The 25,411-nt window shown below is 48.7% G+C and overlaps 2 long non-coding RNA genes across 2 annotated transcripts; both read left to right on the top strand.

The window, feature by feature from the left end:
* The first annotated feature begins 13,580 nt into the window (after window positions 1–13,580).
* On the top strand, window positions 13,581–16,112 carry LOC109782747 (uncharacterized). Its single transcript, XR_012180854.1, has 4 exons — window positions 13,581–13,744; window positions 13,923–14,050; window positions 14,175–15,740; window positions 15,848–16,112. It is a non-coding gene; the product is annotated as an uncharacterized lncRNA (long non-coding RNA).
* Window positions 16,113–17,194: 1,082 nt separating this feature from the next.
* LOC141020776 (uncharacterized) lies at window positions 17,195–17,868 on the top strand. The gene is made up of 2 exons (XR_012180855.1): window positions 17,195–17,406; window positions 17,533–17,868. It is a non-coding gene; the product is annotated as an uncharacterized lncRNA (long non-coding RNA).
* The last annotated feature ends 7,543 nt before the right edge of the window (window positions 17,869–25,411 follow it).

Below are 25,411 nucleotides of genomic sequence, written 5' to 3'. Positions count from 1 at the left end.
GCTGAACTCCTTCATCCCGCGGATGACGCATAGGGCTCTTCCCACGGCGGTGCCCAGGGTCACCGGCGTGGTGACGCTGCTCGTCGCACACACCATGGGAAGAGCGCACAGTGGTCACCGGCGTGGGCGTCTTGGAGGTCGCTGCGCCGCCCGGGGGTGGCACAACGACACTCCTGGAGGGCCCCGCGCCACCTGCGGGGGGCCCAACTCCGTCTTTGGATCTGGAGCCGTACGGCCGATCGTCTGGCGCGCGAACGACGCCGCTCACCAGGCTCTGACTGCCAGGGCGATGCTGGTGCTCGCGGACCGCGGCCCGGGCTCTGTCCGCGGTCGACCCACTGCTCGCCCGCACTGGCATGGGCCATTCGGCTCCCAACAAGCCGATCGTCATGGCCGTCTTCTTCTTGGGAGCCATGGCGATAAAGAAACTGTTGGGGACATTACCACTGGGCGTAAATCGGCCAGGAGAGGTCGGGTAAACCCCATAAGTAGTTCATCCATATCTGAAGTCCATGAAGACAGACGGTGACGCTTCATGAAGGCCCAGGGCCCAAAGCCGGTTTAAGGCCTGTAGACATAAACCGGCATTGATATGTAGACTTGTGTTGTAAGATAGAAGTAGCAGAGACCGAGCCGGACACGATTATGAGCCGGCCTCGGGATTCTGTAAACCGGCGGGCGTCAACCCATGTATATAAGGGGACGACCCGGCGGCGGTTCAAGGACAACAAACAACAACTCGAGACTCAGGCAAAGCTTATTCGCTCCCTGGTCATCGAAACCCCATCAATTCCATCACAACTAGACGTAGGCTTTTACCTTCATCGTAAGGGGCCGAACTAGTATAAAACTCTCTTGCATCCCTTGTCCGCTTTAACCCCTTTAAGCTAACCCATAGCGATGGCTCCATGACTAAGTCCTTTCTCTAGGACATCTGCCGTGGCAAAACCACGACAGTTGGCGCCCACCATGGGGCTATCGCACAATGGTTTCAAGTTCTTGGAGGGCAACTTCCAAGGACTCAAGGGTTACGCTGTGGGTCGGATGACCAAGAGTCGTCGCGGCAAGCTCTACATCGACGATGCAGGCTGGGGCCTCGAGGCCGGCTCAATCGAGTACGAGTACCGGGTCCCCTTTGGTGGCATACACGTTTTCATTGGCAAGATCGGTAAATCGGGCCCTGAGCCGGACATCTGCACCGACCTCGTCGAAACAGCTCAGCGTGCGAGATCTGCCCGGGTCAAGCCTGTCATGAAGCGTGCCTTCGTGGGAGTTATCCATGGAGGGGAATCTGAGGATAGATCCGAATCTGGTGGTGAGACCGTCGTTTATTCCGGCGATGAGTCATCGACCAGAGAGACCGAGTCGTTATATCAGTTACAAGATGGCCGGATTGGGGGCTGTTCCGATGGCAACAGTATTCCGGACCCCTTTGATCTGCCAAACTGGGTTGCGATCTTCATGGCCGGCACGCAACCGGCGCTTCACTCTTCGACCGCAGCGGTGATGATTTCTGGATTGGCAGTGGCAACAGCGGTCGGGGCAAGAGGCTCTGTGCGACCGCCAGATCAGGTTCTATCTGATTTGTTTGACGCGTTGGCAACGCTGATGGCGGAGGTTAACCCGGCAGATCAGGATGCACACAATGCGGAAGTCGCGAAAGTGAAAGATCAGATCACCCAGGCCAAAGCCGACTTAGCAGCTGAGGAGACCAGGATAGCCGCGGAGCGGGCCGCTTTGGATGCACAAGCTTACCGGATTATGCTGGATCAGAGTGCGTCGAACGAAGTCCTGAAGAGGAGGCACCGATCTCGCCTGCCGCCGGTTTATGACGCTAGAAATCTCTTGAACACCCCAGGAGCAGGGACCAGTAATCCGCCGGTGGTAAACCAGGCGGAGGCACCTGGAGCAGGGGCGCCGGTTCAGCCACGTTTGGTGGATCCGCCTCGTCAGAACAACATTGTAGTACCGCATGTCCCCATGCCACCGGGTCATTATTCTAACCCAATGGACAACATTGTCGCTGCCGCTTCACGGCTGGCGGCCATCCCGATCGAAGGCGATTCTCTGGCGGCGGTCGAGACGTGTCGGGTTAAGGAGCTTCTTCAGACAGCCTTGGTTCAACAGGAGGCTTATTCATATAGTCGCGACCGGATTCATTCTACTCCCCGTCCAAGCCAGAGTTACAGCAGGCTTATGGATGAACCGGCAGTGCCAAGCAATGCGGGGAACCGTGATCCGCCACGTGCCAATAACCCGGCGGGTGGTGCTGGTGATGCTCAGGAGGTGGCGGACCGGGCTCGGGCATGCAGAGAGGCCGAGTTAGTGGCGCAGCATGAAGCCCGTCAGGTTACTCCGGTTCGTCCAACCACATCGGAGGAACCAGGAGTTACCTCTAGTTCTTTGGGAGTACCGTGCCTCGTCCCGGCATTGCGCAATGTGTGCCTGCCTAAAGATTTCAAGGGCCCGCGCAAGGTGCCGAATTACACCGCCGATTTATCCCCTAAAACATGGGCTGAAAGCTATGAGATGGCCATGGAGATGCTGGATGTGGATGATGCGGCGTGTGCGAAATACTTTACCATGATGCTAGAAGGGACAGCCCGCACTTGGTTAAAGAGCTTACCGGCTAATTCTATCAGGTCATGGGCCGAGTTGAGAGCCCGGTTCATTCAGAACTTCAAGGATACATGCAAGCAGCCCATGTCAATTATGGACTTAGCTGCCTATGTCCAGGAGGAAGGAGAGTCAACAACCCATTGGGTGCGCCGGGTTTTGGAGATTTTGCATTCATCAGACCGCATCAACATTGACACCGCAGTTCTAACGTTGGAAGGCAATTACCGGTTTGAACCCTTGAAGTTGAAGTTAGGACGACTCAAACGTCCTTGTAGTGACATGGGAACCCTCATGGCTGCACTGGTGAAGTATGCCGACTCTGATAGTACCAAGGATCCCGAGTCTGACAATGATAAGACAGGGAAGGGAAAAAAGAGCGGCAACGCCAAGGGGCAGCATCACAACTCGGCGGGTCATGGAAACGGCGGCAAGCGTAAAGCGGACCACGGTTTAGACATTGTGGCTAACACTAATGCACATGACAAGGGCCAGCAGCGTAAGGGTAAACCGCCCCAGCGCGGTGGAAAGCCAAGTCCTAATCCGGACCGTTTGTCTTATCTGTTGAACCAGCCCTGTCCAACGCATGGGACGAAGGAAGAACCGTCCACGCACCTCTAGAAAGATTTTTACATCATGCAGGAGTTCAAAAATTCTGATTCTTTCCGGTATGATCATGGACCAGGAGGCGGTTCGGGCCCCGGCTCTCATGGGCCGGGTTATGGCGGAGGAAATTCTGGTTCAGGCTTCCACGGTAATCAGTGTGGACATAACAATCAAAGTAATCAGGGTAATCAAGATGGCTATAATCATCAGGGCAATCAGCAGCAGCAGTAGCAGCAGTCGGGTTACCAGAGCAACCCGAAGCAGTTGAATAGCGGACAGTATCATGTCTTCACCACTAGCTTGGACAAACACAATCAGAAGCTTCATAAAAGGGCGGTGAATGCCGTTGAACCGGCGGTGCCCCATTATTTGCGATGGACCGAGCAGCCAATTGTGTGGAGTAGAGAAGATCATCCGCCTCGGGTTGACAATCCGGGTCATCTGGCTCCGGTGGTGGCACCTCAGGTGGGAGGTTATAAGTTCACTAAGGTACTCATGGATGGAGGGAGTAGTATCAATACACTTTATTATGAAACTTTCCGTCGCATGGGGCTAACAGACAAAAATCTTAAACCGTCCCATACGTTCCATGGTGTGGTGCCTGGTAAGTCGGCATATCCTGTTGGTAACATAGCTCTGGAGGTGGCTTTTGGAGATGAGCATGACTCGAGGTCAGAAACCTTGACCTTTGAAGTGGTGAAAATCAGAAGCCCGTATCATGCCCTATTTGGACGGCCAACTTATGCTAAGTTTATGGCACGGCCTTGTTATGTCTATCTGCAGCTCAAGATGCCAGGTCACAAGGGAACTATAACCGTGCATGGGAGCCGCAAGTTTGCTCTGGAGTGTGAAGAGGGTGATGCGGCTTATGCTGAGTCGGTTTGCGCAACAGAAGAGTTGAAGTTTTACAAAGACAATGTTGATCCGGCAGATATGACTTCGTTGAAGAAACCAACTACAGAGCATGATCCGGCCCTGAAATTTAAATCGGCTGATGAGACTAAGCTTGGTGACTTCGTGCCTGGCGATTCGTCCAAGCAGTTTAGCATCAGCGCTAACTTGGATCCGAAATAGGAAAGCGCGCTCATCGAGTTCATCCGTGAGAATCGGGACATCTTTGCATGGAAGCCTTCTGACATGCCAGGTGTACCGAGAGAACTCGCTGAGCACACTCTCAATGTTGATCCTAAGTATAAACCGGTCAAGTAGTTTCTCCGCCGGTTCAATGAAGAAAGACGCAAAGCTATTGGAGAAGAAGTAGTCAGGCTCTTGGCGGCTGGATTTATCGTTGAAGTATTCCATCCTGAGTGGTTGGCTAATCCGGTGCTGGTCCTCAAGAAGAATGGCACTTGGCGTATGTGTGTGGACTACACAGATCTCAACAAAGCTTGTCCAGCAGATCCTTTTGCCCTCCCCCGTATTGATCAAATTATTGATGCTACGGCGGGTTGTGAGCGTTTAAGTTTTTTGGATGCATATTCTGGTTATCATCAGATCAAAATGGCAGTTAAGGACCAGGAGAAGACATCCTTCATAACTCCCTTTGGAGCCTTCTGCTATGTGTCCATGCCCTTTGGGCTCAAGAGTGCCCAGGCGACTTATCAATGGTGTGTGCAGAATTGTCTTCATAAACAGATCAGCCGCAATGTTCATGCCTATGTGGATGATATTGTGGTAAAATCAAGGAAGAAGTAGACATTGATTGATGACTTGAAGGAAACCTTTGATAACCTGCGGGTTTATAAAATGATGCTTAATCCAACCAAGTGTGTCTTTGGTGTACCTGCAGGCAAGCTCCTGGGCTTTTTGGTGTCTAACAGGGGCATTGAAGCTAATCCGGAAAAGATCAAAGCCATCACCTCCTTGGCTAAACCGAAGTGTATCAATGATGTTCAACGCCTGGCAGGCCGGATTGCCGCGTTGAGCCGGTTTGTCAGTCGCCTCAGCGAGAAGGCCATCCCTTTGTATTAGATGCTGAAGAAAACGGATAACTTTGTCTGGAGTGACGCCGCTAATGAAGCATTTGAGGACTTAAAGCGGCAGCTGGCTAATCCGCCGATTCTCGCTGCTCCGGTTGATAAAGAACCATTGTTGCTATATGTGGCAGCTAATGCTCGGGCTGTTAGTGTGGCTATTGTGGTGGAGCGCAAGGAGGTAGGAAAGGAATATCCAGTTCAGCGGCCGGTTTATTATATCAGTGAGGTACTTATTGAGTCCAAGCAGAGGTACCCGCATTGGCAAAAATTGGTGTATGGTGTTTTCATGGCAAGCCGGAAGCTTAAGCAGTATTTCCAAGGTCATCCCATCACGGTGGTCAGCTCTGCTCCTTTCGGGGATATAATCCAGAACAGGGAAGCAACTGGTTGGATTGCTAAGTGGGCTATCGAGCTCGGGCCTCACGGGTTGAAATACATACCCCGAACGGCGATCTAATCTCAGGCACTTGTGGATTTCATCAATGATTGGACAGAATTACAAGCGCCAGAGGAGAAGCCGGATCATACTTACTGGACTATTCATTTTGATGGGTCCAGGCAATTAGAGGGCTCGGGGGCTGGAGTCGTATTAACTTCACCACGAGGTGATAAGTTTTGTTATGTTCTCCGTTTAATGTTCCCTTCCACTAACAATGCAGCTAAATATGAGGCTTTACTCCATGGTCTTCGAATGGCTAAGGAGATGAACCTAAGCCGAGTTAAGTGCCTCGGTGACTCGGATCTGGTGGCTCAACAAGTGTCCGGCACTTGGGATTCCAAGGACCCACTAATGGCAGCATATCGTCGTGAGGTGGATATTATTGCAGGTCACTTTAAAGGTTATCAGGTGGATCATGTGGACCGACGGAAGAATGAAGCGGCGGACGCTTTAAGCCGCCTGGGTTCCCAACGTAAATCGGTTCCATCTAATGTCTTCCGGGATGTTTTGCATAATCCGTCCGTTAAGCTCCCTGGTGAAGAGGATTTGGCTGTTCCTGGTCCGGAGGCTCAGTTGGTGGCAGCTCTTCATGTTATCCCGGAATGGACGGTTCCATATCTGGCGTATATAAACCGGGGCGAGTTACCAGAGGATGAAACTTTGGCCAGGAAGATAACCCGATGGTCCAAGTCCATGACTATTATCAATGAAGAGTTACATCATTGCAGTGTGACAGGGGCGTTTCAATGTTGTGTGTCTCCTGAGGAAGGCCGTGAAATTTTGCGTAAGATCCACGAAGGAGATTGTGGTCACCACGCCAGTTCAAAATCTTTGGTGGCCAAGGCGTTTCGTCACGGTTTCTATTGGTTGACAGCTCATGCTGATGCCGAGGACTTGGTCAAAAGATGTGATGGCTGTCAAAAATTCTCAAGACGCGCTCATGTACCGGCTCAAGAATTAAGGATGATTCCAATCACCTGGCCATTTGCAACTTGGGGGCTGGATATGGTTGGGCCTTTCAAGAGATCCAAGGACAAGAAGACCCACCTCTTGGTGGCGGTTGATAAGTTCACGAAGTGGGTGGAGGCAGAGCCAGTTAGTAAGTGTGACGCAGCCACAGCGGTTCAATTCATTAAAAAGGTGATCTTCCGGTTTGGCTTTCCACATAGCATCATAACAGACAATGGTACCAATCTGTCAAAGGGTGCCATGAAGGAGTTCTGTCAACGTGAGCACATCCGGCTTGACGTGTCATCAGTGGCTCACCCCCAGTCCAATGGTCAAGCGGAGAGGGCCAATCAAGAGATCTTGAGAGGCATCAAACCCCGGCTTATGGTTCCTTTGCAATGGACGCCAGGTTGTTGGGTTGAGGAGCTACCTTCAGTGTTATGGAGCATCAATACCACACCCAACAGATCGACAGGATACACACCATTCTTCATGGTTAATGGAGCGGAAGCGGTTCTTCCTAGTGACATCTGTCATGATTCACCTCGTGTAGCGGCATACGTTGAAGCTGACAACAAGAAGGCACGACAGGAAGCTCTTGACCTATTAGATGAGGAACGTGACATGGCGGCAGCCCGTTCGGCGATTTATCAGCAAGATCTGCATCGTTATCATAGCCGCCGGGTTAGAACCAGAACCTTTCAAGAAGGAGATTTGGTGGTTCGACTCATCCAGGATCAGACGGATATGCACAAGTTATCCCCCCTTGGGAAGGACCTTTTGTGGTCAGCAAGAATCTGCACAACGGGTCATACTACCTAATCGATGTTTGAGAGTGCAAAGACTCACGTAAATCGGAGGAGGAGACCAACCGGCCGTGGAATATTGCTCATCTTCGGCCCTACTATACTTGAGCTACAAGCTCTGCTTATGTACATATTATGACATTGTATATATTATGATCAATATAATAAACCGGAACCTCAGCTAAAGCGGGGTATCTGTTGTTTTCCTTACATCATGTGTGGTTACATGGAGCTTACAAAGCGGCGTCCGGTTTACCCCTTGATTTAGCTTCTCAAAGCTTCATATTAGATCACTTGGGGGCTTGGTCGTATCCGAACCATAGCTACACCTCTTGATCGGCGTAATGCCACAGCATCACTTGGGGGCTTGGTCATATCCGAACCATAGCTACACCTCTTGATCGGCGTAATGCCACATCATCACTTGGGGGCTTGGTCGTATCCAAACCATAGCTACACCTCTTGATCGGCGCAATGCCACAGCATCACTTGGGGGCTTGGTCGAACCCGAACCATAGCTACACCTCTTGATCGGCGCAATGCCACAGCATCACTTGGGCACTTGGTCGAACCCGAACCATAGTCACGCCTCTTGATCGGCTCAAAGCCACTTCAAACCGAGGCCAAAGAGAGTGTTGTAAAACAACAGCTCAAACATAGGCACCCACTGAGCACAGCTCACAATGTTGCTTGGGATTTCTTTGCTGTCGAATTTAGGGCCTGGCAGCCCGTAAAAAGCCTCGACTACAACAGTTTTTACTTGCCTTTTGCTGAGTTTTCTTTGTTTTCATAAGATTTGTAATGTTTTCAAACCGGTGTTTATCAACCCGGTTAGGCTGTCCACTATAAGTTGTCAGTACATGATCAAGTTATAACCCGGAGACTATCAGCCCGGTCTGGTTTTGGCTAAAATGTCACCAGTATGGAATAAACCGGTGTTTATCACAGCCCGGAACGGTTTTATTGTAAACCGGTATCATATAACAGGAGTTACTTCTAATCCAGATTAGGGTTATTACCCTCATTACAAAGTTGATCAGCCAACATTATGCCTAACGGTTACAGGTATCATATACTTCCATATTTGGTTATCTTTTACAACCTTGGTTATAAACCTTGGTCATATATATATTTGGGTATCATGACCCGCCCGGTGGTAAACCGCCAGGGCGCTTTAAGCTTCTTATCTGCAGGAACAACTTGAATAAATAGCTATGGATTATGAACATCATATCTTAAGCATGGCGGATTAACACGCATCAGTTGCAGATAAATATGCACGAAGGCATAACAGACCAAGTGTTTTAACTAGCCTATTACAAGGCGTTTCAGTGCCCAACGGGATAATTGTTTATCAATAAGCATTGCAGCGTGGAAGACTAAACCGGCCCCCCTACCTGGCGCGCCAAAGATGTCGGGGTGGAACGACACCTATGGGATCACAAGATAGTATTGCGAGCTTATCGCTTGTATTACAGGACAAGTCGCATTTAATGCGCCGCTGAGGTGTCCCCTAGCTTTATCGGGGACGGGGGCGAGGCCCGTCCCGTCCATCACCGCTCCTCCTCGCTTCGACACGCGCCCCGGCCAGTGATGCATGCGGTGCCATGTAGGCAGGCAGGCAGCTGAGGTGGCGCGGTGGTGGAGCCTCCACGAAGATCTGCATGCCGCCACGCAGGCGCTTGATGAGTTTGCCTGGGAGCTGCATGTTGCCACGCAGGTGCCTGCCCAACTGGTTGGGCTGGCAGCTGCATGCGAATGGCGGTGGAAACTTGGTTGGTGCGGGCCTGGCAGTGGCCCTGCTGGCGTCCTCGGTGAGGGCCTTGTCGGGTGGCCCGGCAAGGGTCTTGCCGCGGCGCGCTGTCGTCCCCGGCAAGGTTCTTGCCGGGGGTCTGGTGGCCTTCCTCGGCAAGGATCTTGCCGAGGATCGTTGTCTTCTAATCCTCATCTAATCTTGAGTGGCCCTTCACAAAGATCTGCATGCCACAACAGAGGTGCCTCCCGAGCCCTGGCCCTACATGGTCGATGGTGTTGGGGATGTGGGCTCAAGGGTGGCTTGTTCTGTTGGTGTTTGGGCACGCTGCCCCGGCAAGGGTCTTGCCGGGGCTGCTGAGGCCGTCCCCGGCAATGGTCTTGCCTAGGGAAACTGCTTCGCCCCTCTTCTTCTTTGCGACCTTGGCCTTGGCGTTGTTCTGGATATCTTGGGCTTCGGTTTTACCTCGGTTCACCTCCCCTGTTCTGCTTGGTGTGACTGCGGGCGCGGCTCCGACTGCCCGTGCACAGGTAAAGGGGTACAAAGGTGCGCCCCTTCTTTTGTACACCGACAGGGGCCAAGCCTCGCGAGGCGGACGACACAAGACCTCCTCAGGAGCGGCCTCGTCGGGCAGGCTCACGAGGGGCGGAGAGATCAAGGCAAGGCAAACCTCGCGAGGTCCTCATGACGTGAGCCATGACAATCGAGACCAGGCGGGCGCGAGCGCACGCAGTGTCCTTGTTTCCTCTTTGGTGCCAAGGGGGCAAGCGCAGGCGCAGAGTACCGAGGCATCAAGTAAAGGTTTCCATATCGGTGCAACGAGACCAAGACCAGCAGGACGGCGAGACGGAGGTCACCATGGAGCCCAAGACGGCATCACCACCAGAGCCTTTTGCAGGCGAAGACAGCTTTTGTCAGGATAAGCTGTACTAGCTGTCCCCTTTCAAATTGGCCATTGTTGGCTCCCTTCTCGCTCAATATTTGGGGAGATGGAAGAAGCAAACATGAAGAAGGAGGACGCGGAGGCCCTGGACGCCCCGAGTGCCCGGACACTTCGACCCCGGGTGCCCGGCCCCTCCCTAGGAGCTTCCCAGCCGACCCCAGGTGCCCGGCCTTGGAGCACCAGGTCCCCGGCCCGTCGCTGGAGGCCGCTAGGCCCAGTCCGGGTGCCTGGGCCACCCACCCCGGGTGCCTGGGCCACCCACCCCGGGTGCCCGGCCCCCTTCAGTCGCCCGCCTGGCCGCCCCGGGTGCCCGGCCCTCCGTGCCTGGAGCCAGCCGCCGCCCCGGGTGCCCGGGTGGTTAACCCCTGGGTGCCCGGCCCCCCTCCTTGCGCCGGCCTCTAACCGGTCTGGGTGCCCGGACCCCTCCGAGAATGTGTGCGTTTTCAGGGTCATTTTGGACCTTTGTATCCCCCTCTCCCTCTATTTCGTCCCTAGACTATAAATACCTCCCACCTAGCTCATTTAGAGGATAGCAAAGTATATGATAGACATATGTGAGCTTTGCTCCATGGATCCACTCCACTAGGAGTTCAAGACCTCTTGGAGTGACCAACCTCAAGACCCCCTCATGGGTGGCCCCCTTCAAGACCTCATTCCTCATAGGGATGAACTAGTACCTTGTATCTTTCCTTTGTTGTCTTTGAATCATTGTATCTCTCTTTGTGTGATTGGATCTAGCATATGTGTGATTGGATCTAGTCAATTTGAGTGTTTTCCCTCTCTTGTGTTCTTCGTGTTCTTGGGGATTTCCCCTCCAATTCGTGAAAGATCTCCATCTAGGGTTCCACTGTCATGCCCAATATGTGATACTATCCTAAAGAAACTCGAAGGTCCCACCAAGGATAGAACTGCATATTGACACGCTTTTGCAAGGTGGATATCATTACATCAACATTACATAATAGATGGGGATACATACAAGGCATACAAATGCCGCAAGAATACATCAATACATCATACATAAGATCAACATCCGACTATGGATGAAACACAAACAGAAACTCAAACGACATCCACCCTGCTAGCCCTGGCTGCCGACCTGGAACCTATCCCCTGATCGAAGAAGAAGCAGAAGAAGAACTCCAAAACAAGAAACATCGCTCTCGCGTCATGATCATCGCAAAACCTGTACCTGCAACTGTTGTTGTAGTAATCTGTGAGCCACGAGGACTCAGCTATCCCATTACCATGGGTACCAAGACTAGCAAAGCTTAATGGGTAAGGAAGGTGTAAAGTGGTGAGGTTGTAGCAGCGACTAAGCAATGTATGCTGGCTAACATACGAAAATAAGAGCGAGAAGAGAAGCAACGGAACGGTCGTGAAACTAGCAATGATCAAGAAGTGATCCTGAACTCCTACTTACGTCAAACATAACCCAGAAACCATATTCACTTCTCGGACTCCGCCGAAAAGAGACAATCACGGTTACGCACGCGGTTGATGCGTTTTAAATAAGTAAGTGTCAAGTTCTCTACAACCGGACATCAACAAATTCCCATCTGCCACATAACTGCGGGCACGGCTTTCGAAAGATAATACCCTGCAGGGGTGTCCCAACTTAGCCCATTATAAGCTCTCACGGTCAACGAAGGATATTCCTTCTCCCGGGAAGACCCGATCAGTCTCAGAATCCCGGTTTACAAGACATTTCGACAATGGTAAAACAAGACCAGCAAAGCCGTCCGATGCGCCGACAATCCCGATAGGAGCTGCACATATCTCGTTCTCAGGGCAACACCGGATGAGACTAGCTACGAGTAAAACCAGACTTCGAGTTTCCCTGAGGTGGCCCCGCAGGCAGCTTGGTTCGGACCAACACTTAGAGAAGCACTGGCCCGGGGGGGTTAAAATAAAGATGACCCTCGGGATGCGCGTCTCCCAAGGGAAAAAGGCTAGGTGAGGCAAATGTGAAACCAAGGTTGGGCCTTGCTAGAAGAGTTTTTTTCAAAGCGAACTGTCAAGGGGGTCCCATAAATCACCCAACCGCGTAAGGGACGCAAAATCAAGAACATAACACCGGTATGACAGAAACTAGGGCGGCAAGAGTGGAACAAAACACCAGGCATAAGGCCGAGCCTTCCACCCTTTACCAAGTATATAGATGCATTAATTAAATAAGAGATATTGTGATATCCCAACATAAACATAATCCAACATGGAGCAATCTTCATCTTCACCTGCAACTAGCAACGCTATAAGAGGGGCTGAGAAAAAGCGGTAACATAGCCAAACAATGGTTTGCTAGGAAGGGTGACAAAGGTTAGAGGTTCATGGCAATTTGGGAGGCTTGATAAGCAAGTGGTAGGTAACGCAGCATAGCGATAGAACGAAGCAACTAGCATAGCAATGATAGTAGTGAGATCCAAGGTGACGGTCATCTTGCCTGAAATCCCGCTAGGAAGAAGATCGAGTCCAAGAAGAAGATGAAGCCACAAAGACGAACGAATCCTCACGATCGCAACGAAACAGGAACTAACGAGAAGGAGCACAACCGGAAAGAAGCAAACAACACGGTAAACACTCAACACATAAACAAGACATGATGCTCAACCATGTATGATGCATGACAAGGCTACATGAAGCTACTCATGGCAAGAGATGATGCATACAAGAACAACACATCAAAGCAAATTTAAATGAGGCCGGAACTAACATATAACAAATCCGGTAAGTCCTCGTATGCAAATTTCGAAATTGGTCCAGATCTGAATAAACCTTATGTTCAAGTTGTTAAACAGCAAGTTAAGATGCACCAAAATGATCTACACGAAATTCTAGTCAAGTTACATATAAAGTTCATTTAGTTCGGAGCTACGGCCTAGAAGATATGAGCAAAGCAAGTTAAACATAGCATTGATGCAAAATGCATTCAAACATCAAGCAAACACTCTCAAAACAAGGAAGCAACAAGGTAATGTGAAATTACATGCAAAACTAAGCAAGTTTCATATAGAGCACACTCCAAACGGAGCAACGGTGCAACACATACACTCCAAACAAGATATAACAACAATATGTCCATAACAGCAACTAGGCATCTTGCAAGCATCAAAACAACATGCTATAGCACCTCAACATGAAAACAAAAGGCATGGACATGATGTACAGGTAAAGCATGACAAAACATGAACACTGAGATATTCCCAGAATTCACTAGAACATGCTCAAAAGGACATGGCAATATTGCAAATCTATACCTATACTAATTTGTGACTCCCTAGAAATTACTGTGTAAATCAGAATTTATGAGCCGTAGATCTGAGATGGGACCAAGTTATTACGGTGTAGATTAATTTTCATCAAAAAGAAAACTTTCGGCCAGATTAGTTCGGCTGAAAAGAAAAAACCAGAAAGCCCGCCATCTTTGAAGCCCAAGTAGAGGCCCATAACTCTCTCACGGTAGTACTCTCTCAATCTCTCAGCTCTCTCTTCCTCTCTCATATCTTTCTCTCCAAAACAGATCAGGCCTCGCCCCCGTAGATCTCCTTCCGTCCTTTCGTTCGCCGCCCTTCCCAACTGCAGCATCATCCAGCTTCCCCGACCGCCGCCCTTCCTTGCCGCATCTTATCCACGTTGGAATCGATCCGGAAAAATAAGGTACGATTCAATCCATCCTCTACTGCCGCTAGGTATTCATCCACATTGGAATCGGTCTGAAAAAACTAGGTACGATCCAACTATACTGCTGCTAGGTACCATCCAATCCATCTTCCCCTGCTGCTTGGGATGGAACTTTCAACTTCTTGCCACACAGTAATCCAACATATATTTTCAGGACCAGATGAATATGTCCATTGTGGTTGATGGAGCGGAGGAGGTGTACCATGTACCATGACGGTTTGAAGCAGATTGGATGGCCGTCTCTGTCAACCCGGCTGCCTAGCAAACAATGATGGAGATTTGGTAGCAAAGTTGTTTACATGCTTGACACCATTCAATTTTTTTCTCCGCTCACCCCTGTATTTTGAAGAATTTTTTTATTTGGATAACTTATACTCATATAATTTATCTCTAATACACTGTCCAGATGGCTGATGCAAGCTCTGCAATTTTCTAAGGAAGATTTGTGGTAAGTGCATATCTAAGTAAACTGGGATGGACTAATATTTGTTTATCATTTTTATCACTTTATTATATAAAAGGCCCTGATGCACATAGTGGGCAGTCATGTACAGCTGATATAGTTGATGTTTAATAACAGTTGGTTCAAGGTATGTGGCCTTTTGCATTTTTCAGACCTATGTATTTTCTGAGTTCTGCTGAGCCGGTAAAGACAATAGATCGAGATATTTCGGTCCCTACGGATTCTTTGTTATTTGAGGACTAAGCAGTAAACATGTTCCAGTTTCCAGCCCATTACATGTAGATTAGTTATTTATTGAGTTACTAGAAACTGTTTAAGGTTCCAATTTATTCTCAGTTATGTTGTGAAGGGCTTCACATGTGAATTGACATAGCAAACCACTTATGTTGATATGCCTAAAGCATGTACATTTACTTTCCTATTATGAAAAAAATTAAATCATCAATTTACTGGGTCAAAGAAACCATTCGATATATCAGTTTTTGTTGGTGTTGAACGCAGACTATACAAAGTGTTCCCAGCTTATTATAATTCGGTATACTGTAGATATGGTGTGTGTAGTTTTTTTGTTAAATCTTCCACCAGAAAATGTTATTTCGGAAGGTTGGTGCTGACACCCAATAAGATCCTCCTAGATCTGCCCTCTGTCGAGCACATTACTTGGTGGATATGACGGGCAAACTTCAGTTTCAGGGAGAGTACAGTTTTGGCATGTTGTTATTCTTATGAAGAATAATCTCCCCTTGCAGCTAACATACATAGGATTGTTGGATCATCACAAGATTTCCTTTATGAGTAGGGATGTAACTTTATTACCGTAAACTCATCTACAATCATGCATCGATCCATGGGTACACATATTAGATGAAAAAACTGTTATAGGCTCACTATATACGTGAACAAATCTGGAGCCTATGGAATGTTGAATGGTAAAGAGGGATTTATCGTTTCACTACTTGACACATTAATCCTTTGTCCCTGGCTTCTAATTATTGTGAAAGAAGGATTATTTAGCTTTTAGTCGGTGTCTAATTAAACTATTTTCTAATACCTGATGAAAATGTTAATTCATCCAACATTTCAGACTACTTTTGTGCGTGCTTCATGTATGTATTTGTACCCAGCAAACAACCTATGACCAGACAATATATTTTATGCTTTATCTCCATGGTACTTACTGATACAAATATGGAATTGAGGGCTAAGTATAATTAATAGATGCATAGTTAGATACTTGATGATGAATAGACTGAATAAATAGATGCATACATGAATGATTGGATTCTCGGTGGAGAAGCCACATATGCCTCCCTGTGTCTTCTAGATCATCCCTGAATCAGGGATCGCACAAACTCTTGATGTTCTCAGTTGAGCTCCCTGATATGGCTAATGCATTTTGCTTAGATTTAATATTACATCCTACCACAGGTTGTCTCCAGCGAGCTGATTTGCTTTGTTTGTAGTGAATTAGGCATCTGCTCAAGTCTTGAAGATGACTCTAGCACTAAAGTATGTAATGCAAAGTATTAGGAAATACAACAGCTTTTAAGATATTCACCATGATGCAAATTTTGTTCTTTGATCTTCTCTGGCAGTGAACTGATCGCTACTTGCAGGAAAAGGTGTCGGCCGGCAGGGGTAATAGTGCGTCAATGAAGGTCAGAACAGGTCTGGAACATGATTAGCAAACTTACAGGTTCGTTCACGGGCAGACTACGAGGGCTTTGTTAACATTAATTGGATCTGGAAAAAAACTGTGAGGGGTTGTCGTATGCCAATATCACCAAAAGTGCGAGTTCAGGGAGAAAATTTCTTCTTTATACTTGATCAAGTATACCTCCATGTTGATAGACCACTCAATATATTTTTTAGCGTCTCTAGATTATAATATGGTTGTCTGTGACCAAAGAACTACTGCAAAGCATACATAAGTGGTATTGTACCTTAGAGCAAAGAAAAATTGGAAATGCTATTTGGATAGGAAAAAATTTATAGCTTAGATGATACTAATTCCACCTCCAGTATGATCGTATTTCTCGATAAGATATGGCCATACAATGTCAAATAGCACTCAGTTTTCCCATGTATGTTAGATGAAACGCACAAGGAAAAAAGTCATGGACTCACTTGCAGGCGCCTAATGTGTCCTTCTGTTAAGTAGCAATGCATGCTTCAGCTTATAATCTATTCAATAAATTTGATGGTCTTATCTCATATTTTTAGTTATTCTACAATGTCAAAGTTGACATCAGGGATCACGCCCTCATGTTCTTATAGGAATAACCTCTTGCTAACATTCTGAGACATTACTGTATTTAGTCTCTCTTCAAATACGCTTGAGTTGATACATTTTCTGTCCTCCTAATTCTGTTTCCTCACCTGAATCAAATGTAAGTTGGTCATACCTAGCCATGAGGAACAAATTTCTTTTTCTGTTCTCCATAACTACTGTTGAATAAATTGGGCGGTCAATGCAATGGCAGTGGCAGGAAACATCAGCACCACACTGCAAATCTTGAAAAAACAAATGGTACACATACGATGCTTTCCTAACGGATGGTGGTAGGACACAAATGTGGACCATACAGGTTGAAAACAAGAGAGATACCAATATACTATGTCATTGGTCGTATTTTTCGATGAGAAAGCCATTGGTCGTACTAGGATAGGACAATATGTGTAGCATCACTCAACTAGCGTAGTAGTGAGTCCATTTATAAGCTATTGCTAGGAAAGGTTTTACTTCAGGAGGAGTCGCCTGTTGGTACATTTATTTATACGACAACTTGAAGTTAGATTGTTTTCCTTGGAGTTATAAAGCAAGGTAATATTATCTCACATATTTTAATTACATGCATGATTTTTATTTCTCCTTCTAACTAAAAAACAACACGTAATATTGGTTCATGTTGAAAAGAACGAAAAATGTTTTCGATTCACCTATATTTTTCTTTGCATAATTCATTATATTAATCTTGGCCCACTCAATTTTTATTTCTTGCTGATATATAATCAATTTTTCATATTTTGTCAAGTGATGTAGATCACATGACACCAGGGAACCAAAGCAATGCATGTAGACTGTATAAACATTTGAATATTTTATTGCACTTCCACTTGATTTCTGAGATTGGGCAAATAATCAAGTGGCCGCTACTGGGCGATTCTCTTTTAGGTACGTGGAAGAGATGGCACTGCAGGTGTACTGTTGTCTGTAAAAATTGTGCATGTTTATATTTGATATGAATTTTTTTGATAATTATATAGTCAAAAACAAACTTATTGTGTTTGTGATGTTTAGTGTGTACAATCTTTCAAAAATTCAGCATGGAGAATTCCTAATGAGTATACGAAGAAATCATGTGTTTCTCAATATAACAGCATGGCACACTCATGGACTCGAGTTTATTTAGTTGCTTGACAGTATGGCATGATTACAAACATCACACTGCTCTGTGGTTCAGTAATTGTACACTATATTTAAGAAAGTATTGTCAGCAGTTTTGTTTGTAAACATCCGAATATCATTTGTTTCCACAATTGAAGCATTAGTAATTGTGTGCTTCACTTTTTCCGTGGAACATTTTTATATAATTAATACACACGAGGGAGTAAATAAATGGTGGAACTTCTTTCATAGACTAAGAATTTTTCAATTTTTTTTGTTTTTCGCAGCTTTTGACACATGTTGAAGAAACGATTGAGATTTTCTAGGCTAAGGAAAACAAAATATTGTGTTTTGATGGGACAGACAAATGGTAATTAAATGTATGACTAAAGATGAAACTATGGTAAGAATTTAATTTCAAGAGCACTAGAAAGTGTATGAATTCATAAATCGTGTGTTATTACATATAACCAATATGTTAAATTTATTGCACAAAGTTGTTGCCAAAATAAGTAGCACGTGCGGTTGCACGGGTTGACGGCTAGTAATAACAGTTTCACAGACTTAGCAGAAATTACTGGACATGGCAGAAATAACATCAGGTTGCAATATTTAGAGCTATAAACCAACATGCTACAGGAATAGATCATAGCAAACAAAGGCATGGCATGAATCTACTAATTTCATAGAACAAAAGTCCCTTACTGATCACGAGCCAAAAAGGCACAGAAGATATAATGGCACCCATGTAAACATAGCAAGTTTCATAAATAGATTCAGACTTAGCAGAAAAACAGAGCATGGCAGGATCAATGATAAGTAGGCATGTTGGTGACCTTGAACCACTCACCACAGAGCATTACATGGCATGTTAAGGCATCCAACAGTAATATGGCATAATTATTAAGCTAATAATGGCAAGAGAAAGTTCATAAGGTGCATGGATCACTAGCAAAACACATGCCAAAACTGAACTTCATGTTAACAGGCTGACAGCAACATTATTTAACAATTTGAGAGCAAGTTTGCAACATGCTACAGAAGGCTATAAATTCAACCAAGGGCATGGATGGATAGAGCATAACATGTATAACAAAACATCCTTAGTGAACATCTCCAGATTATGCATAGATTGACTTGTAGAAGCAGGTTATCATGGCATCACAATGTTACAGCTACAGACTTAACAGAAATGACAGTCACAGAAATCAGCAACATCATGGAGGCTACTTTGCATGCTTGTGTAAGTCACCACATATTTCACAAAAATACAGGACAAGCACCCCTGTAAAGATGGCATGCTGTAGTTCAAAACACATGTAGAGCTCATGCTCATACGATGCTCACACAAAATGCAATAAAAAAGACAAATCAACAAGTTCTGTTAATAGATAGCAGATTAACATCATATAGCACTCTTGCAACAATGATTAGGGCATCAAGATGAACTCAAACAAGCATGGGACAATGGAATAAAATGAAAAGAATCTCGTGATGAACATTGTGATATATAATGCATGCAAAACGGAGCAACATACATGGAGATATGGCAGGTCAAAGTATGCATCATGCTGTACATTTTTAGGGACTTGGCCGATTTTCTGGAAAAAACAAAAGGGCGCAAAATAGCTAAATAGTGCCGCGGGCGAGGGATAGGCCGACAGGGGCGCTCACCTTCTGGTCTACGGCCCAGGTCAGCGGAGGAGACGGCCTGGCAGCCCGCTGGAGCTGGGCCGGGCCGAGGTCCACGCGGGGAGGAGCGGGAGGTGGTCGTCGTCGTCTCCCTCGATCCCGATCGGGACCGGGCAGGCAGGGGCGGCGGCGGCCAGTGGCGACGCCGGCGAGGGCGCGGGGACAGCAGGGGGGCCGCGGTGCACCGGATCCGGAGGAGGGCGAGGCCGGGAACCCGTTCCCGGCGTCGGAATGGGTCGGGGGCCACCGGGGGTGGCACTTGGAGCGCGGCAGCGGGGTTCTGTAGAGAGAGAGAGATCTGAGAGAGAGAGAGAGAGAGAGAGAGAGAGAGAGAGAGAGAGAGAGAGAGAGAGAGAGAGAGAGAGAAGCAAGAGGGAGAGGGCGACGGGGAGGCGCGAGCTCACCGAGACGGCGGCGGCACCGGCGCGGTGCTCTCCGGCGGTGGCGAGGCGGCGGGGTTGAGGGGCAGCTGGGCGGAGGAGCTGGTGAGGTCGGGCGGCGGGGCTTTGGAGCGGGAGGCGCTCGGGACCAGGCAGCGGCGGCGGAGCGCTCGGGCCCCCATGGGCTTCGTGGGCTCGCCCCGGGCCTGGGCGGTCCGCGTGGCTGGGAGGCGTGGGGAGGACAGGTGGCGAACGGGGAGTGGGCGAGCGAGGCTGCTGTGGCGGCGCCGGCCAGTGGTGGCGCGACAATGGGTGGCGGGGGAGCTGCTCGGCGCGGAAATCGGTGGAGGAGGCGGCTGGAGGGGCAGAAAACGAGGGGGAGGTTGGTGGAGGCCAAAAATGGCAGGGGGAGGTGTATATATATGGAAGGGGGCTAGGGTTAGGGGGGTTAGGAGGGGTTTTCGGACCCTCGGATTGCGATCGGACGGTTCCGGACGCGAGGGGTGGTAGGGTGGGCCTAGGAGGGGTTTGTGGGCTGTGTTTAGAAGGCCTTGGGCTGATAAGAGAGAGAAGAGGAGGGCAGTCTGGCGGCAGTTTAGGAGAACGAAACGTCCGATGATTAAACCGGCAACGGTGCCGCTACGGATGACAGTTGGGCTATCAAACGGACTCTAAATGCGATGAAATTTGGCAGGCGGCCTACCTACACTATAATAAGACTGCACGCCAACTTTCACCCCATTCTGATAACATTTTTATACCACTCATAAAATAATATTTCGGAGGTGCCGCGGGCGCGTGCGAGTGTGTCTGTGCTCAGAACGGACAACGGACAGAACCGGCGGAACCCGAACGGATGCAAGTTTTGAAAAACATGCAGATGAAATGCAGATGATGACATGGAAAAAATGCAACACGGAGGCACATGACATGGCAACAACGACGAATAACTGGAAGACACCTGGCACATTGGAGGTCTTTTCCCTCTCTTGTGTTCTTCGTGTTCTTAGGGATTTCCCCTCCAATTCGTGAAAGATCTCCATCTAGGGTTCCACCCTACAACACTATCCTAAACTACGACTGCAAGTAACTCTTTTGAGGTGGTGCACACGAGTCCACATATTCACCATATCAATACACCACTATGGATCGGCTCCCGTCTCCCTACGAAAACGCCATCCATAGCACTCACGCTTATCTTGCGCATTTTAGAGTATCCACTTTCACTTGTCTATGAACTGTATAGGCAACCCGGAGGTCCTTTACCGCGGACGAGGCTATTCGAATAGATGATGTTAACCCTGCAGGGGTGTACTTCTTCAAACACGCTCTCGCCACTTACCGCCATGTACACATTATGTATCTCGGCAACCTTCAAGCGGAAGCCTGGCGAGGGTGTCAGTCACGACCTGACTAATCATACAAGTCCCTAGTCCAGGTTTATCGCCTATTCAGGTTCCATCCGCAGGGAGTCCGGCCGAGGTTTCCACATACGGCCCCGAACGATGTGTGCAGGGTTCCCGAGGCACCAAACCGGCATCCTAGTACACCGTGCCACGTGCCTACCGCATCACAGCCCACCCCTCGGGTCAGCGCTGCACATGGCCTCCATCATCCTACAAACACTAGAAACTACTTGCAACTCCCGGACAGAGGACATGGGCGGTTAATAAGTCGAGAGGGTCCATTGGTTTCAGTCCCAACGCGTGGTAGTAGCTATTCATGGATCACAAACACCAAACTCAGTTCCTGAGGACGGTTTCAATGAGACAACCCACCATGTACTCCTACATGGCCTCTCGCCACTACCTTTACCAAATCGTGTTCACACACTTAGCTCACACACAGTAGGACATGTTCATCACCATTCCAATTCATCCCCGATGAATCGGACCTGACTCAACTCTAAGCAGTAGCAGGCATGACAAACAAGCATGAATGAGTAGGCACATCAGGGCTGAAGCAACTCCTACTCATGCTAGTGGGTTTCATCTATTTACTGTGGCAATGACAGGTCATGCAGAGGAAAAGGGGTTCAACTACCGCAGCATGTAACAGATGAATCGTTGTTGTCCTAATGCAATAAAAGAGAGCGGGAGCAAGAGAGTGGGATTGTATCGGAATGAACAAGGGGTTTTTGCTTGCCTGACACTTCTGAAGATAGTATAGCTCTTCATCGGTGTCATCGAACTCATCGACGGAACACGTCTATCAAGAGGGAACAACCATCGGCAACAGAGAAGGAACACAATCAATGCAATGCACAATATGATGCATGATCATGACATGTCAATATGTTGTGATTTGAGCTAATGCAACTAGGAACAGGTTAAATGGAATTACTTTGAATCCAAGATTCAAATTCAAACTCCATATGTGGATATTCAAATGCCATTTAAATGATTGCTCCTAAACAGCAGCTATAAGTTGTTCTAACATACATGAAAATGGTATACATGGATAGACTAGATTTTCTGATCATTTTTCATATATGAATCTTTTCATTTGGAGTTACAGATTAATTTCTTTGATTTTTTGAAATTTACACTATTTTCTGGAATTTTCTGAATTATTTTAAATCCAGAAAATGTTTAACTGTGTTAGCGTTGTGCAAGCATGACGTCAGCAAGTCAACTGAGGCTGACCAGGTCAACCTGACCAGTGGGTCCCAGTGGTCAATGACACAGTGCTGGTCAGGGTCACTGACAGGTGGGACCGGTCAGCGGCCACGTCAGCAAAGTCAATGCTGACGCGTGGGTCCAGTTGAATTGCATTAGTTCTAACAATTTTCATTAGCTGGTTAATTAAACCGGTGGGGCCCGTCTATTAGTGTCACTAGGGGTTAATTAGCGTGACTGTTAGTGGCTAAAGACGTCGCCACGTCAGCTCGCCGGAGGCTAACCGGCGACGACCATGACCGACGGCGGAGGTGCACCGTGCGCTCGCTATGGAGCACCATTAGATGCGCGGTTTGCTCCTACGGGTTCCTGGGAGTGAGGCACATCCAAAGCAACAAGCGGCAACAGCTGGGTTGGCCGGAGCTGACGATGGTGAGTTCTTTTGTGGCCGCCGGAGTTCGGGCATGCGTGGCCGCGTGGTTCCAGTGCACGGGGAAGCTAGCTAGGGGCTACGTTGGACTCGTCATTGCTCCAGGAGCACGCCGGAAGCATAAGCTCGAGCGGAGGTGCACGGTGGCTACAGGAGTAATGACCACGGAGGACGGCGGCGCTCGGATACGGCGGCTGGCATGGCTAGAAGACAGGAACGAGCTCGGGAAGGAGGGGGAAAGGCGGCGGAGCTCACAGCGAGTGCAGGGGACGCCGAAGCGGGCCAGAGGAAGGCCTGGAGCAGGCGTGGCATCGGCGGCAATCTCCGGCATCCGAGAAGGAGAACGACGATGAGCCACTCGTCTTAGGGCAGATATGCTTGGTTCCTTTGGCTGGGCAGACAAAAACGACGATGACGGAGCCACTAGACACACTGGATGGACGAGGGAGGCCCGGTGGCCGCGGTGAACGCTGTCGGCGGCGACGAGCTCCACTCGATGGTGCTCGGGAGAGAGGGCAGACGAGGGAGAGACACGGGAGAGAGGGGGAGAGTGGCCAGGGGGTAGCGTGTCCTGTCCAGCGCCGTCCAGGGCGAAGGGGAGGCAGCCAGGCAGGGTGGAGGTGGCCGGCGTGCGGCGACCACGCGCCGGGCACGCGCGCTCATCCTCCTGGCAAGGAGGAAGATGACAGGAGGGGGTGGTCAGGTGGGCTGGGCCGCCAGGTAAGGTCCAGGTGGGTTTCTCTCTCTCTGCTTTCTGTCTTTTATTTCTCTTTTCTATTTCTCTGTATTTTTTATTTGATTTAAAACATCAAATCATTTTTTAAACTTTCTGTAAATTGTTATGTGAGCTCAGAAACTAGTCCAAGGTCACAGGAAAGTTACAAAAATATTTGAACTTTATTTCTTATATAACAGAAATAAATCCAACTCAAATATGTCATTGATTTAATTCAAAGGCCCAAAATAGATATTTCTGTGATTCCAAAAATATTGGTTTGAATTTTACCTCTTACCAATATTTTCACAAAGTAACAGGAACATTTCCTTAGACTCATTTGATGAGAATTAAATGTTGATTATTTTTGAACTGATTTCTGAGGGTTTCAACAAACCTCAATTCAACTTTCAGAAATTTTAGACATGATGCATGAGTACAGATGCAACTATTTCACTCAGCTATTTGAGGGTTGTGACACTTTAGCGTTCTAGGCCAGCAGGTCCCAGTCCCCAGGCAGGCTTCAGCCGTCGCTGGTATGCCAGGTGGCGATGCCGTGGTCAAGGCCAGGAGGTGAGCGGCCCAAGGTCCGGTAAGAGCTCCTGAGGCGCGATGCTCAACAGGTCCCCTTTGGCGTGCAAGCAGCTCCCTGGAGGCCGAAAAGGGAAGCAGCACTGCCGGAGCAAGTTTATGAGAGTGTAGAACATCGGACAGAGAGATTCACGCCATCATACATGGGTGGCTTATCTTTTGGCAAGGCTGTGGTGGTTCCTTGCACGGCGCCTGACTTTTGCTTTGTTGGTGTTACTAGGTAGGGCTCACGCCGGCCTCCCTTTTCCTTGCTCATCTAGGCACTCTGCGTCCTCGGGTCCCGACGCTCGAGCGAGGCTCAGCCACTACTGGTATGCCCGGTCGCGGTGCCGTGGTCAAGGCCAGGGGTGAGGGCTAGAGAGTTAGTAGGAGCTCCTGAGGCACGATGCTCAACAGGTCCCCTTTGGCGTGCAAGCAGCTCCCTGGAGGCCAAAAAGGGAAGCAGCACTGCCGGAGCGAGTTTATGAGAGCGTAGAACATCAGACAGAGAGATTCACGCCATCTTACATGGGTGACTTATCTTTTGGCAAGTCTGTGGTGGTTCCTTGCGCGGCGCCTGACTTTCGCTTTGTTGGTGTTACTAGGTAGGGCTCACGCCGGCCTCCCTTTTCCTTGCTCATCTGGGCGCTCTGCGTCCTCGGGTCCCGACGCTCGAGCGAGGCTCAGCCACTGCTGGTATGCCCGGTCGCAGTGTCATGGTCAAGGCCAGGGGTGAGGGCTAGAGAGTTAGTAGGAGCTCCTGAGGCGCGATGCTCAGGAGCCCCCCTTTAACGCGCAAGCGAATCGCGCGGAAAGGGGACAGTCGGCAGGGGCCACCCGTAGTTATGCTCCGTAGATTCCTGCGAATTAGTCCAGGGGGAGAATATAACCCATAATCGCGTTTGCTATCCTGCCGCTGATCCTTACGCAAGAAGATGAGGGCACTAAGGACCTGGTGAGCTGACGTGCGTGGGGCGGTCCATGAGCCAGAGCTCGATCTCTCAGATTTTCCAGCATTGCAGGGACGGACCCGAGCACAAGCACCGTGCCAACATGTGTAGCTGCTGTTGCGGGATGAGCAGGAGGTCGGTCAGCAATGCGGGAGGCCACAAAGGGTAATAAACAATCAGGTGAGCAGGTGATAATCATAGGTCAGCTTATGGGAGGAGGTAAAGCTAGTTCAGATAAATGCAAGAATGAGACATGTCGTAGGGACAGACCCAAATGGCCTGGGGATAATGCAGCCCGAAGGGGCGCCCCCAACAGAGCGACTGGAAGATGCAAGAAAGATACATGTTGCAGGGACATGCCCATGCGGTCTGGGGATAATGTAGCCTGAGGGGCGCCCCCAACAGAATAAACCGGAAAATGTCACCTGACACCATTG

Source organism: Aegilops tauschii, chromosome 1, assembly GCF_002575655.3.
Source record: "Aegilops tauschii subsp. strangulata cultivar AL8/78 chromosome 1, Aet v6.0, whole genome shotgun sequence".
Taxonomy (NCBI): Eukaryota; Viridiplantae; Streptophyta; class Magnoliopsida; order Poales; family Poaceae; genus Aegilops; species Aegilops tauschii.
The sequence above is the reverse complement of the archived record's forward strand: the minus strand, read 5'-3'. Positions and strand labels throughout refer to the sequence as shown.